At 43.2% G+C, this 14,327-nt stretch overlaps 1 long non-coding RNA gene across 1 annotated transcript; it reads left to right on the top strand.

Moving 5' to 3' along the window:
- The first annotated feature begins 7,442 nt into the window (after positions 1–7,442).
- On the top strand, positions 7,443–7,808 carry LOC309361303. Its single transcript, XR_014164412.1, has 2 exons — positions 7,443–7,644; positions 7,732–7,808. It is a non-coding gene; the product is annotated as an uncharacterized lncRNA (long non-coding RNA).
- The last annotated feature ends 6,519 nt before the right edge of the window (positions 7,809–14,327 follow it).

Genomic DNA, 14,327 nt, shown 5'->3' with positions numbered 1-14,327 from the left:
TAAATCCATGGGGCCTCGCTAGCCTGCCCACTCCACAGCACTACAGTCTTCCCTCTTCCAAAATTGCAAACCCAAAACTTCATGCAGGGCATTTCTCCCCCATTTCAATGACATTTTGCTTCAAAAGGAAAGGTGGACTTGGAGAAGACAAGCAAAATGTGAGGGAGATAGTGAAAGATACAGGAAATTGAATGCAGAGTTCCAAAAAATAGCAAGGAGAGACAAGAGGGCCTTCTTAAATGAGCAATGCAAAGAAATAGAGGGAAACAACGGAATGGGAAAAACCAGAGATCTGTTCAAGAAAATTGGAGATATGAAAGGAACATTTCATGCAAAGATTACCATAATAAAGGACAAAGGTGGAAAGGACCTAACAGAAGCAGACAACATCAAGAAGAGGTGGCAGGAATGCACAGAGGAATTATACCAGAAAGATATGGATGTCTCATACACCCCAGGTAGTGTGGTTGCAGACCTTGAGCCTGACATCTTGGAGAGCAGTCAAATGGGCCTTAGAAAGTACTGCTAATAACAAGGCCAGTGGAAGTGATGATATTCCAGCTGAACTATTAAATTTTTTTTAAGATGATGCTGTTAAGGTGCTACACTCAATATGCCAGCAAGTTTGGAAAACTCAGCAGTGGCCAGAGGATTGGAGAAGATCAGTCTACATCCCAATCCCAAAGAAGGGCAGCACCAAAGAATGCTCCAACTACCACACAATTGCGCTCATTTCACACGCTAGCAAGGGTGTGCTTAAAATTCTACAAGGCATGCTTAAGCAGTATGTGGACCGAAAACTCCCAGAAGTGTAAGCTGGATTTCGAAGGGGTAGAGGAACCAGAGACCAAATTGCAAACATGTGCTGGATTATGGAGAAAGCTAGAGAGTTTCAGAAAAACATCTACTTTTGCTTCATTGACTACGCAAAAGCCTTTGACTGTGTCAGCCACAGCAAACTATGGCAAGTTCTTAAAGAAATGGGAGTGCCTGATCACCTAATATGTCTCCTGAGAAATCTCTATGTGGGACAAGAAGCTACAGTTAGAACTGAATATGGAACAACTGATTGGTTCAAAATTGGGAAAGGAGTACGACAAGGCTGTATAATGTCTCCCTGCTTATTTAACTTATATGCAGAATTCATCTTGCGAAAGGCTGGGCTGGATGAATCCCAAGCTGGAATTAAGATTGCCGGAAGAAATATCAACAACCTCAGATATGCAGATGACACAACCTTGATGGCAGAAAGTGAGGAGGAATTAAAGAACCTTTTAATGAAGGTGAAAGAGGAGAGCACAAAATATGGTCTGAAGCTCAACATCAAAAAACTAAGATCATGGACACTGGTCCCATCACCTCCTGGCAAATAGAAGGGGAAGAAATGGAGGCAGTGAGAGATTTTACTTTCTTGGATTGCGTGATCACTGCAGATGGTGACAGCAGTCACGAAATTAAAAGACACCTGCTTCTTGGGAGAAAAGCAATGACAATCCTAGACAGCATCTTAAAAAGCAGAGACATCACCTTGCCGACAAATGTCCGTTTAGTTCAAGCTATGGTTTTCCCAGTAGTGATGTATGGAAGTGAGAGGTGGACCATAAAAAAGGCTGATCGCCGAAGAATTAATGCTTTTGAATTATGGTGCTGGAGGAGACTCTTGAGAGTCCCATGGACTGCAAGAAGATCAAACCTTTCCATTCTTAAAGAAATCAGCCCTGAGTGCTCACTGGAAGGACAGATCCTGAAGCTGAGGCTCCAAGACTTTGGCCACCTCATGAGAAGAGAAGAGTCCCTTGCTGTGTTTTTGACTACGTGCATTTCTGTGCAGCTTCACACAGAGTCAATTAAGAGTTGGCCGACAGCCAAATATGACTGAGCAGAAAGGAGAATTTCTGCCTGGAGATAGGAGCCTGGAAACAGCTCTACCATTGGTCAAGGTCTCACACAGGCGTAATGCTTTATGACCTACTGACTCGAATGTGTTCATGCTTGGTCAGTTTGGAGTCTAAGAGTCGTGTGGTGAGAGAGAGCTAGTTAAGATCCGTGTTCTGTTCTGTTCTTGTGCATAGTAACTTGAAGTCAGTCGATGTAAATAATAAACACCTATAAGTTACAAGTTACTGGTTCCTGCTTCGTCCATCCTGCCTGCAGCTGATTGCTTTTGAGAACTCTGCGTATGCTCTGCTAAGGTCTGGCTAAAGTCCTGCAACAGGTCAAAGTTGTGAAACACCAGCAGGTTATGGGCAGTAGATTGGTTGCAGCATGTTTCTGAAGCTGTGGACGCCTGGGTCAAAAGTCTCCCAAATTCCTAGCATAGGAGTTGGCGAGGAGTGGCCAGAGGTGATCAGCGGTAGCTGTGTCGTGCGTGTGTTGACACCAGAAGCTGACCCGGCAAGACCTGCGTGTCCTGGATGTCTGGACATCTGGAGCTGCTAAAGACAGACACCAGCTGGAGTGTTTGGAAGCTGGATGTTGCAGATCGCTCTCTGGAATTGTAAGCTGTGAGTAGCTGGTTCCTGTTTGTTGCGGAACACTGCTCAGAAGTAATGGCTTATCCGATGGCATTGCCATTTGAATAGCTCAGCAACCACAACTATTTGCTATGGTTTCAGCACATGCAGGCTACGTTGCAGAGAGACTTTCTCTGGGAGTCGGTGGACAGACCGCCTTTGGAGCCTGATGATGAAGACATAGACAAAGACCAAAGGGCAAAAGCCACAATAATCCAGGGATTGGATAATTTGCAGCTGCCGCATGTGCATGGGCACGATTCTACACATGATGTGTGGTTGGCGCTGAGAAATCTCCACATTCGGGAGACGGCTAGTTCAAAGCTATGTATCCGGAAAGCTCTGTACAAGTCTGAGCTAAAGCCAGGAGTTACAATGCAAGACCATCTCCACGATTTGCAGCTGAAGTTTGTGGCACTTCAGGAGAGAGGCTGTAATTTGTCTGAGGAGGAAAAGGTTTTTATAATTCTAAGTTCTCTTCCTGATAGCTGCGACAATCTCGTTCTCACGCTGGGGGCTATGCGTGAACAAGATCTGACCTTGGATTGTGTTACTGGCCGGCTACTGGAGGAATGGCAGAGGCGTGACGGCAAGCAGTTGTCGGCTTTGAGTGCTTCGACAAGCGATCAGCTTGTGAGGAATGCAGGCAGCGTTTCTGAGGAGAAACAGCCAAAACAACTTACCCGAGCTACGGCTGGTGAGGAGTCTGTGTTTGCTATTCGGCGTTGTTACCAGCGCGGTTCTAATCGGCATCTGAGGAAGCAGTGTCCAGAGGAGGCTGTATCTGAGGGTCCAAAGCAGCGCAAGCAGCAGCAGAAGTTTGCAAAGAAGCAGCAGATGGCACAACTTATGACAGCCGTGGTCGAGTGTCCTGATGCGCGGCGAAACACCTGGATTATCGATTTAAGGAGTTCCCAGCACATTGTTGTTTCAGAGGCATTTTTGACAAGAAAGTTTCTACACCACGGAGCCAGGTGGCATTGGCTGACGGGAGGAAATCTGACGTGGAGTCGGGTGGTTCTGTTTTTGTCTCCTGTCTACGCACGCATCTGGACAACGTTGTGTGTGTTCCTTCGCTGAGGAGCAACCTGATGTCCGTCTCCTGTCTGCTGAAAGCTGGGTTTGTAGTGCTTTTTTGGGACAGTTACTGTGAGATCCAGAAAGGCGGAGAGACACTGGGGAGGGCTCGGGCAGAAAATGGGTTGTTTGTGCTAAAAGACTGTGTTCAAGAGTCTGTACTAGCTAGGAATGATACAGAAGCTGTATGTAAAAATGAAGCTTTTCATAAAAAAACATTTGCATTTATGGCACAGAAGATTAGGTCACACCCACTGGCACAGTGTAACTAAAATGCCAGAATTAAGTGACGGGTGTGAGTTACAGAGTTGTGATAAGTATCTTGACTGTAATGTTTGTAAGAAAGTCAAGGCCACCGTGGGTTTTTTAAAAAATATATATTTATTCAAATTTTAAAGGTTACAAAAGAAAACACAATATATAAAGACAAAGCATATCCAAGAAAAAAATAAAACTAGAAAAATAGAAGAAGCAAACACAACTAAAAAGGAAAAAATAAAAAAGACACAGTCCAAAAAACATAAAAGAAAGACAAAAAACAGATCAAACCTTAATATAACTCCCTTTCTTAACTTGTCTCCTTGACCTCCTCACACCTCCCCTCTTTGTATTCTAATTCATATATATATTTCAGCAAATCCTTCACCTTGTTTTTATCCTTATATCTTATCTTTTTATACTATAATTTCCCATTCTTTCTTTCCCCAATTAATTATCCACTTTTACTTTATTTAATCTTATTTCTCATTAAAACTTATATGTCTGAGCTTATTCTTAAAATGTTTCCCCTAAGGTCAGAAAAAATTCCATTCCACGATTTTCCCATCTCTCCTTAAAAAATAAAAATAAAAACAAATTATAATATATACATTTTAGATTCCCAATTTTCTTTCACCCACTCCCCTCCTCGGTTTCGGCCCCTTACAATAGTTACATCAATCTCAAAAAACCATCAACCCGGAGATCTTAAGTCCAAGGCTCTTAAATCTCTTTCATGTCCCCTCTGCCGGTCTTTTTGGTAGTTTTTGGTGTTAACAAACAGATCTCGGAGAAACTCCAACCCATCGGTGGTCATATTCCTTCTTAGCAGGTATGCCAGACTTCCATAGTTAAGAGTAGGGCCTATAGGATATTCCAAATCTTGCTTCACACTCTTTTCAAATCCAAAGGCCCCCAAAACTCCAGCCTCCGCTTGACTCAGATTTGTGTCCCAAAAGTCATTTGATCTCCACATAGGATGATCTCTCCATCTTTCATTTTCCAAACCAAGCCGGGCTTCCATCTCCAAAGGTTGGCTCCTCCTAGTTGCCATCATGTACGGCCTCAAGTTATAATCCACCATTTGCCTCTGTGGGGTTACGGCTCCCCCTTGCATCACTTTAATCACAACAAATTCCTCCTTCTCAGATTCTTCAATTTGTTCAATTGGAAAAGATTCCTGTGCCGGGTTAACTTCTTTACTGATGCCCACTTTTGTTTCCAAGGTTACAGCATTGGTAGCCATAACATTTATCTGGTCTTGCAGCTTTCCCAAGAGATAAAATGTTCTGTTCAATTGACACTCGACTTCCTTCCCGACCGCCATCCTTAGGAAATCCAAGGTCAAAGCTAGTTTCTCAAAACTTTTATCTTAAACAATTTCCCAGCTGCATCCTTACGACAATGTCCCAAAGCTCCCTCTAGAGGGACACAAGTTCCTTTTATCACTCCTTCCAGCACAGTCCCAAAGGTCCCAAACGTAAGATTGTAACAGTTCCTTCCTTCTTTTTAAATACTGAGACGGACAGTAGAAACAAAGTCCTTCTTTTATATCTTAATAGCTAGCTTGTATCTTGACAGCTAACTTGACAGCTGTCAAATTTATCCGTCAACGGGCTCTCACCGACCGCTCCTGGGTTTAGGGAAGTGGTGCTTCCGTTCCTAAATTTTAACCCTCTCCTGCAGGTTTCCTTGCTTCTAAAATAAAATAAAATATTGATAGTTGTTTCAATCAGTGGAATTTAAATCCTTTACGTAAGGCTCTCCATGACCTTAGTTAACAAATTCTTTGCTTCCGTTTATTTACAGAAAGGGGAGGTGGACTTCCTGTTTAGACCTTCCCCGATCGGTGCAAATTAAAAATACTTTAAAAGCCAAATTTTCGTTCTACTCACGGGTTGTTGTTTAAAATCCAATTGTCCACAAGAAAAAGTCAGCGCTCTCCAGCAACGGCTATGCGGCTTCGCTTCGCAAAAAAACAGTTGACTCACAGCACCGCGCCACTCACCCCGCTCCGCTCCGAAGCCCGTAAACAGGTCTCCTTGCGAGTTGGGGGGGCGCAAAAGGTGCCCGCCGAGTCCCACGTTCATAGGCTTCACCCGCCTATGATTTCTGTAGGGTCTCCGCTTCGCCGTAGACCCAGTTTCTGCGGAGCTAGTCCCTCCAGATCGGAGGGAATCCGCCATTAGCTGATGGCGCTAACCCGGAAGTGGCCACCGTGGGTCTTATCCCAGAAGCGAGAGGGTGAGCGAAAGACCGTTTCAGCTTGTGCATGCTGATGTGGTGGGTCCTTTCGCACTCAGCAGGGGTAATTCCTGTTATGCGCTAATGATCATAGATGATGCCACAAGGTTCTGTTGGGTCTACCCCATGAAGCACAAAGGTGAAGTGTTTACCAAGTTCAAAGGCTGGGTGACTTATGTTGAATGGCAGTTTTCTTTCAAAGTAAAAATGCTGCAATCTGATAGCGGAGGCGAATTTATGTCTGGACCTTTGCAGTCTTGGTTACAGACAAAGGGCATAGGTCATAGAAAAACAAACCCCCATTCTCCGGAAGAAAACGGGTTGGCTGAGAGGAAAAACAGATCTCTTCAAGAGATGATGTACTCAGTGCTTGAGGATGCTGGTCTTTCAAAAGCTTTTTGGGCTGAAGCTTATCTTTCGGCTTGTTATTTGCAGAATCGCCTAGATCATAAATCAATTGGAACAATACCCTATTTCAAATTGTTTAACAAGCCCAAAGTTGATCATGTGCGTACTTTTGGTGTGAAGGCATGGGTTCATGTGCCTCGAGCACAGCGTAAAAACAGCTTATTTTTGTAGGTCATCAAGATTTGGGCAAAGGTTACAGGTTTGCTGTTGGTAAAAATGGGCTGTTTGTTTCAAGGAATGCTACGTTCTGTGAGCATAGTGGCTGGGAGAAGCTGCATGCCAATTCTGAGGTTTGGTTTCAAATATCAAAGGGGGAATCTTTGAGTGCTAAAAGAAAACCAGACAGACACGGACACAGAAGAGGATTCTTCTGTTGAGGCTAATGAGAATGGCAGTCAGTTTTCGCCACAGGAGGAATTCCACTCTCCTCAAGGTGGCGAGAATCTGAGGGGGGAAAACAGTAAAAGCGAAGACAGTTTTACTCCCAGAAGGTCTCAGAGGGAGAATAAAGGTGTACCCCTCCAGATCGTTTTAAACCTGGTACTGCTAATGTTTTTCATGTAGCTGTTGAACCTCAAAGCTACAAGGAGGTGCTGGCGTTACCAGAGGACCAAGTTTTGCTCTGGAAAAGCGCTGTGCAGGAGGAAAAGGATTCTCTGGTTGAGCATGAGGTGTTCACACCCACACAACCACCGAAAGGAGCTAAAATATTGGGGTGCAGGTGGGGTTACAAGCTCAAGCCTTTAGCCACTGGTGATTTTAAGTAGAAGGCACGCTTAGTGGCGCAGGGTTTTTCCCAAAGACAGGGGCTTGATTTTGACGAAGTGTTCGCTCCTACAGCTAGAAGCGAAAGCCTGTGTCTGCTGCTGGCACTAGCAGCAAAACGCAAGCTGAAAGGAAGCCATTTTGACATCCAGACAGCCTATTTACATGCTAGTTTGAGTGAGGAACTCTATTTAGCAGAACCCCCTGGTTTTGAGTCTGGGTCAGGCAACGTGTACAAGCTACACAAGGCACTGTATGGTTTACGGCAATCTGCGAGAAATTGGAACAAATGTTTAGATGAGACTCTGGTTTCTCTAGGTTTCCAACGCAGCATTGCAGACAGTTGTCTGTATGTGTGTGGTGCTAATGACAAACAAGAGTTCTGTCTGGTCTTTGTAGATGATTTGCTCCATCTTTCTAAGACAGGTAAACAAATCAAAGCGTTTCCCACGCAGTTAGCCCAAAGGTTCAAAGTAAAAGGTCTTGGTTCTGCGAAAATTTATCTTGGTCTGGAAGTGTGCTGGGCGGATGATGGCAGTTTGTTGCTTAGCCAGGAAAAGAAAATCAAACAACTGCTAACAGCATACAGAATGCAGGACTGCAAAGGGGCAAATACTCCCATGGATTTAGGTTTTGTTAAGTCTTTGCAAGCTGATGAAAGCTTGTGTTTGAGCGACCTGATTTTTATCAATCAGCTATTGGGAGTTTACTGTACATATCTGTCAGGGGTTCAGAAGGAGAGACACAGGAGGGGGAGCAAATGGAGAGTGAGGAGGAAGAGGACGAAGGGGGTGCAGGCAGTGACAGTTACCAGAGTCATGACTCAAGCCTCTCTAGCGAATCGGAGGACTCACAGAAGGGAGCACCGAAGGCCAGAGTGAGGGAGGTTCCAGGGGAGAAACCTCAGGAGGGAGGGGCCAGCGGGGAGTCCCTGAGCAGCAGTTGGAAGTCAGGACCAGCTTCCCCACCAGAGCGCAGTGGGGAGGGGGAATCCCAGGAGTCGGGACCAGTGTTCTCACCGCCAGCGGGAGGAGAGGAGGCAGGTTTGGCCACGCCCACATCCGGAAGCGGGGAGACGGTCAGAAGGAAGGTTACCGGCTGGGCGCGCGCGCCAAGTTCAAATGTACAGGCGAGCGGCACAGCAGGGAGTCCTGACAGGGAGCCAGGTCCTAAAGCCCGCCGGAAGGAAGGGCGGGACTCAGGGGGGTCAGCGTCAGAGGAATCCAGGAGGGAAGTAACCCCAGAGGGCAGAAGGACCCAGAGAAGGAAGGAGCAGCGGAGGAGGTGGAGCAAGGCTAGAATCTTAAACTGGTGTGGCTTTAGCAGCGAGTCAGAGGGGACTTAGCCGATCTAGCGTCAAGACGTGGGTCTGCGCGCCCAGAGCTTGGAAATGGAAACTAAACTTCAATAAAGACTTTTGTATATAAGATCCACTGGGCGTTGGTCCTCTGTGAGCTGGGACCTAGCGGCAGTTCCTGACAATATCGCAGTGGAGTAGGCCTGATATCAGCTACGCAGTAGGGATATTGAGCAGGCAAGTGTCTAAACCCACTGTGAGTGCCTGGAAGGCAGTAAAACATGATCTGAGGTATCTAAAGCATACTGCTGATAGTGTTTTAAAGTTAAGCACAGCAGGTGATGAAATACTTATGTGTTACTCAGACAGCGACTGGGCAAATTTACCTGACCGTAAATTGATTACTGGGCTAGTGTTTTTGTTTGGTGGGTCACTAATTGGATGGAAGTCCAGAAAACAAAGTATAGTCAGCGTGTCATCCACTGAAGCTGAATATGCTGCATTGAGCGAGCTCTGCAGTGAATTAGTGTATTACAAGCAGGTGCTGAGAGATTTGGGTATACAATGCAATTCTCCAATTCAAGTGTATGTTGACAATCAAGCTTGTATTACACTCAGTGAAACTGAACAGTTTAAGGGATTGGGACTTCCGGGTCAGCGCCAACGATTAATGGCGGATTCCCTCTGAGTCTCGGAGGGATCAGCTCCGCGGGATCGGGTCTTGCCGCTGCGGCAAAGCGGGGACCCTTCAAAAATCGTAGGCGGGGGAAGCCTGCGAACGTGGGGACTCGGCGGGCACCATTTGCGCCCCCCCAAGTTGCCAAGGAACCCTTTTAAGGGCTCCGGAGCAGGACGGGGGTGAGGCGGGGTGCTGAGAGTAGACTGCTTCTTCCACGGAGTGAAGCTGCACAGCCGTTATCGGAGAGCGCTGACTTTTTCCTGGGACAATTGGACTTAAAAGCAACTACCCGTGAGTAGGTTTACACTGAACTAATTGGAGAAAATTGGAGAAAATTTGAGTAAATTCGACACCGAAACGGGAAGGTACAAACAGGAAGTCTGCCTTCCCTGCTTGTAAATAGATCAAAGCAAAGAGACTGTAAAGTGGAAACTTTGAAAGACTTTTTAGAAAGACGTAAATCCTAACATCAAGAAAGTCGATTCCCCTCCAGACTGCAGGAGTGGAGGGGAAAAGAGCTGAGAATATATACCTGCAAGAAAATGGTGGAAAGAAAGTTAATATCTGCTGCTTAAAACCTGGGAACGGGCTGCCCCCCAGACAGGAAAAGCCGGCCAGTGGAAAGCCTGTTGGCAACTTAAGAACTTCAGAATTAACTCTGCGAGAGAGATACAGTGTTTCTGGACTTCTCCTGATTTTAAAGTAACTTTGAATGACATTGAAACTGTTGTTTTTAAGGGAGTTGGGGGACTTAAAAGGGCTATATTTGTTTCAAGAAAGTTGCAAACTTTGGACTGCAACTGTGTCCCCCTAGAGGAGTACTGTCATTGTTGCAACAACAACTGGGCTACAGGAAAATTCCCTTTCAAAACAATCTTTTTCAGCCGCGGGAGCGACCTTGGATTCTCATGAGAGTGTTATGGCAAATGAGAGAGGAAAGTTAGAGTTGGCACAGGAAAAGACTACGAGGTCTGGCAGACAATACCGAACTGACACTACACACCAGCGAAGGGCATCAACATCTGGAGCATCTGGTACATCAGGGGCTGCACCTTCACAGGCTAAAACAAAAGTTATGTCGTCTGAAGACGTTTTGGCACAGGCACTTGGAAAAATCAATGAATCTCTGGAAAATTTAGCTAAGCAAGTAGCTGAGACAAATAAACAAGTAACTGAAGCATCAGTCTATCGAAAAACTATTACAAGAATCTGCTTCGACCCGAAAGGTAGCTGAAGAAGCAAAGGAAATTGCAACTGCTACTCAAGAGAAGATACCACCAGTATACAGAAAATTGGAGGACCATGGCCTGACACTTTCTATGATTGAATTAAGAGACAAAGAAAGAAATTTAAGAATCAGGGCGGTACCAGAAAGTGAGAAAGATAATCTGGCTGACTTTCTTACACAGGAATTTACAGATTTTTGGCAACAGGATTTAGGGAAGGAAGAATTTAAGATAGTGAGTGCATTTAGACTCGGCAAAGGACAAAGGAGGAATAAAGTAAGAGACTGTTTGATCACTTTCCGAACAAAAGAGGAGAGAGATAAAATTTTGAACCTGCACTATCAAAGACCTTTTGGAAATTGGAGATTCGAGTGTGGAGATTTTTAAGGACATTCCAAAACATCTTCTGGACTTAAGGACCAATTACGGAGACTTAGTTGCCCTGTTGAGAAGAAACGGAATTCTCTTTAGGTGGGAATTTCCCCAAGGCCTATCTTTTAAATATAAAGGAAGAAAGATAAAAATAAGAACAGTTAACGACAAAGACAGATTTTTGAAAGATCACGAAGAAAACCTACAAAAAGAAGTGGAATCCGGAGAAGACCCAAGAGCACTGGAAAACGGAATACTTGATATAGCAAACTTACCTTTTGGACTGCACAGTCCAGGGAAAGAGACACCACCAACAGAACAAGAACAGTTACTTGGAGCAGTTGGAGGTAAAGTGAAGTAACCCCATCATCATGGCTCTGCAACTTCTTAGTTGGAATTGTAATGGTCTTAATTCCCCTCGGAAGAGAAAAAGCGTTTCTCATATACTAAAAAAGGAACAATTGGACTTGATTTGTCTACAAGAAACACATGTAATGAGGCTACACAGGAAAATACTTATTAATAAGAGATTGGGACAATAATTTATTTCATCTGATAAAGTTAAAAAAAGAGGAGTTGTAATATATGCAAAGGAGAGATTATTACGGAAATTAATCTTTAAAGATGAGCAAGGAAGATTCTTGGCAATTGAAATTCAAGTTCAAGGAGAGAAATTTTTGATTGTAGGAATTTATGCACCAAATGAGGGGAAATCTGAATTCTTCAAGAAGTTGCATGAGACTTTACTGGATTATTTGGACTATAATTTAATTTTGATGGGGGATATGAACGGAGTAGTATCTACAAACATGGACAAGGCACAAAGACAGGTAGTCACCAAAGATGGTAGACTACCAAAAACTTTTTTTGAATTGACTGACAATATGGACTTGATTGACATTTGGAGAACAAAAAACGCTCTGGGGAGAGAGGGGACCTTTTTCTCTGAAGCCAAGATGACATGGACTAGAACTGACCAAATATGGATAACTAGAGGAATGGCACCAAAGATAAAGAAAGACTATGCAGAATTAGATAAATTAACAGGAAGGATTCAAAACCGGCGAAACCAGAAATTCACGGAAGACTGGAGTAAATTCACGGACTATTTGAAAAGTAATTGTGATTGAAGATTCAGAAGAAGATTGCAAGAAATTCAAAGACTATTTACAGAAATATTGCAAAATCAATGAATGCTAGAACGATGTCGGATAGAAATTAAGTGGTTTCCAGCTGTAATGTTTTAAGAGAATGTGGAAAAAAGGTTTAGAAGCAGGTTAAAGTTTATTGATAAGGATTTGCTGAACTAACAATTTGAATTGGAATACAAAAAAGGGAGGTATGAGGAGGTCTGGGAAATAAGTTAAAGGAAAATAAGTTATGGAAACTTTGTGTGTTTTTAATTATTTTTACTTTTGTATTTTTCTTATTTTTCTTTTTTCTTTTTGATTTTTATTGTATTAATATTGAAAATTCTAATAAATATCTTTGAAAAAAAGAAAAGTAATTGTGAAGAACAGACAACGTTTGTAGGGTTGCAAGAAGTTTTGTGAGGAGTATTATTAGAAGTATTGTAAAAATGGACAAGGGGAGGATGATTTGTTAAGAGATGTAGAGGCAATATAAAGTTAAGAAATGCATAAGAAGTGGTTAAAACGGTGGATCATCAGAGGTGCTGATAGAAGTCTAAAAAGATTGTATAAGTGATAAGTTTTGTGGTACATTTTATGTTAAAATTAATAAAAAATATTAAAAATTATAAATTATAAAAACAAAGATTTTTAAAGAGAATGGGAACCATTTACAACATATATGAAGAGGCAACATAAAGAATTGGACTCACTGGCAGAGTTTGAATAAAGAAACACAATTGTATATAACAAAAAGTAAGACTATATGTTTTGGGGAAATTTTGGGAAACAACACGCAGGGTGAGTTATATGGAAATAAAACAAAATGGGAAGTCCAGGGGAGGAGGGGGAAAATGTCCCATTAAACTTTAATTAGTTTAATGTAAATGCCCAGTGCACTTCCTTCTTTAAAAGTCTCACCACGGCAGAGGATTTCGCGCAGCAGCTAAGAAGGGCAGGAGAGGCAGCATCTTCCCAAAAAGGAGTCCTGGAGCATGCGGTTTGTAAATCAAAAATAAGGTTTATTTACAAAACACCAAAAAACAATCCTGGCGACGAACCACACATCTCAGCAAAACACACACCCAAAAGGGAGAAGGGGGAAGAACAAACAAACAGGGGGACTATTTATACAGACTCATGTTCCTGGAAGCCTAATGACCTCCAGCTGCTCAGTGATTAGAGCGTTTCTGCTACTCTTTTAACCCTTTGATAGCAACACCCCCTCTCGCTCGTAACACTGAGCTGTACCAACCTTAATTCAAATTTAAACCTGAACAGAAACATTTATGAGATTGCGGACTCAAAGCTTTTGTAAAACCGTCTGCGAGATTTTCTTGGCTTGGACAATACTTTAGTTCAATTAAACCTTGTTTTACACTTTGGCATACATTTTGATAACGGATATCCAAGTGTTTTGTGTGCGCCTTGAATTGACCTGATTTAGCTAGTTTAATACAAGGTTGATTGTCTTCCCACACTCTGATAGGTAGGGAACATTCTCCAAACAATTCTTGTACCAGTTGCTTATAAAATTCCAGTTCTCTACATATATCTGATAACGCATTGAACTCAGATTCAGTTGAACTTAAAGCTATAAGTGATTGTTTTCTTGATCTCCAACCAATTAGTGCATTTCCAAATTTTATCGCCATTCCTGACACTGATTTTCTATCTGGTCCAGCATCTGCCCAACTGCTGTCGGCCCAACATTCAAGTTGTGTGCTGCCCTCTGCTGATAGTTTTAAGCGAAAGCTTTTGGTAGTTTGGAGATACCTTAAAACTCTTTTTACTCCTTGCCAAGCATGCATTGATGGTTTTTCAGCTTGTCTACACAGCATGTTGACAGCATATGTTATATCGGGCCGAGTCCACTGTGCAATGTGGAGTAGACTGCCTATCGCTGACTGGTAAACCCCGGGATTACAGAACTCTGCCTTTTGCTCAGTTTGAGCATCCTTTGTGTAACTTAACTCCATTGGGGTTTTAACACCAGCACAGTTGTTCATTTTAAACCTTTCCAGCAACTGCTGGATTTTAGCTTCTTGGCTAAGCCAATAGTTACCATTTTCATCTTGCTGAATTTTAACTCCTAGATAAACAGATACATTGCCTAGTGATTTTATCTGAAACCTTTCTCCAAGCTTTGTGGCAAATTGTTGTGCAAGTTTATCATCCTTTCCACTGTATAATAAATCGTCAACAAATATCAAAACTGCTTCTTGTTCACATCCCGAGCCTTTTAGATAAAGACACGCATCTGCTGCGCTCTTTCTGAACCCCATGCTCTCTAGAGCATCGTTTAAGCAGGAATTCCAATTACGGGCGGACTGTTTCAACCCATAAATGGATTTGTGT

The sequence above is a fragment of the Podarcis melisellensis genome, assembly GCF_964234715.1.
Source record: "Podarcis melisellensis genome assembly, chromosome: W".
Lineage (NCBI taxonomy): Eukaryota > Metazoa > Chordata > Lepidosauria > Squamata > Lacertidae > Podarcis > Podarcis melisellensis.
Note: the sequence above shows the minus strand (reverse complement) of the source record. Positions and strands in the feature narration are given on the sequence as shown.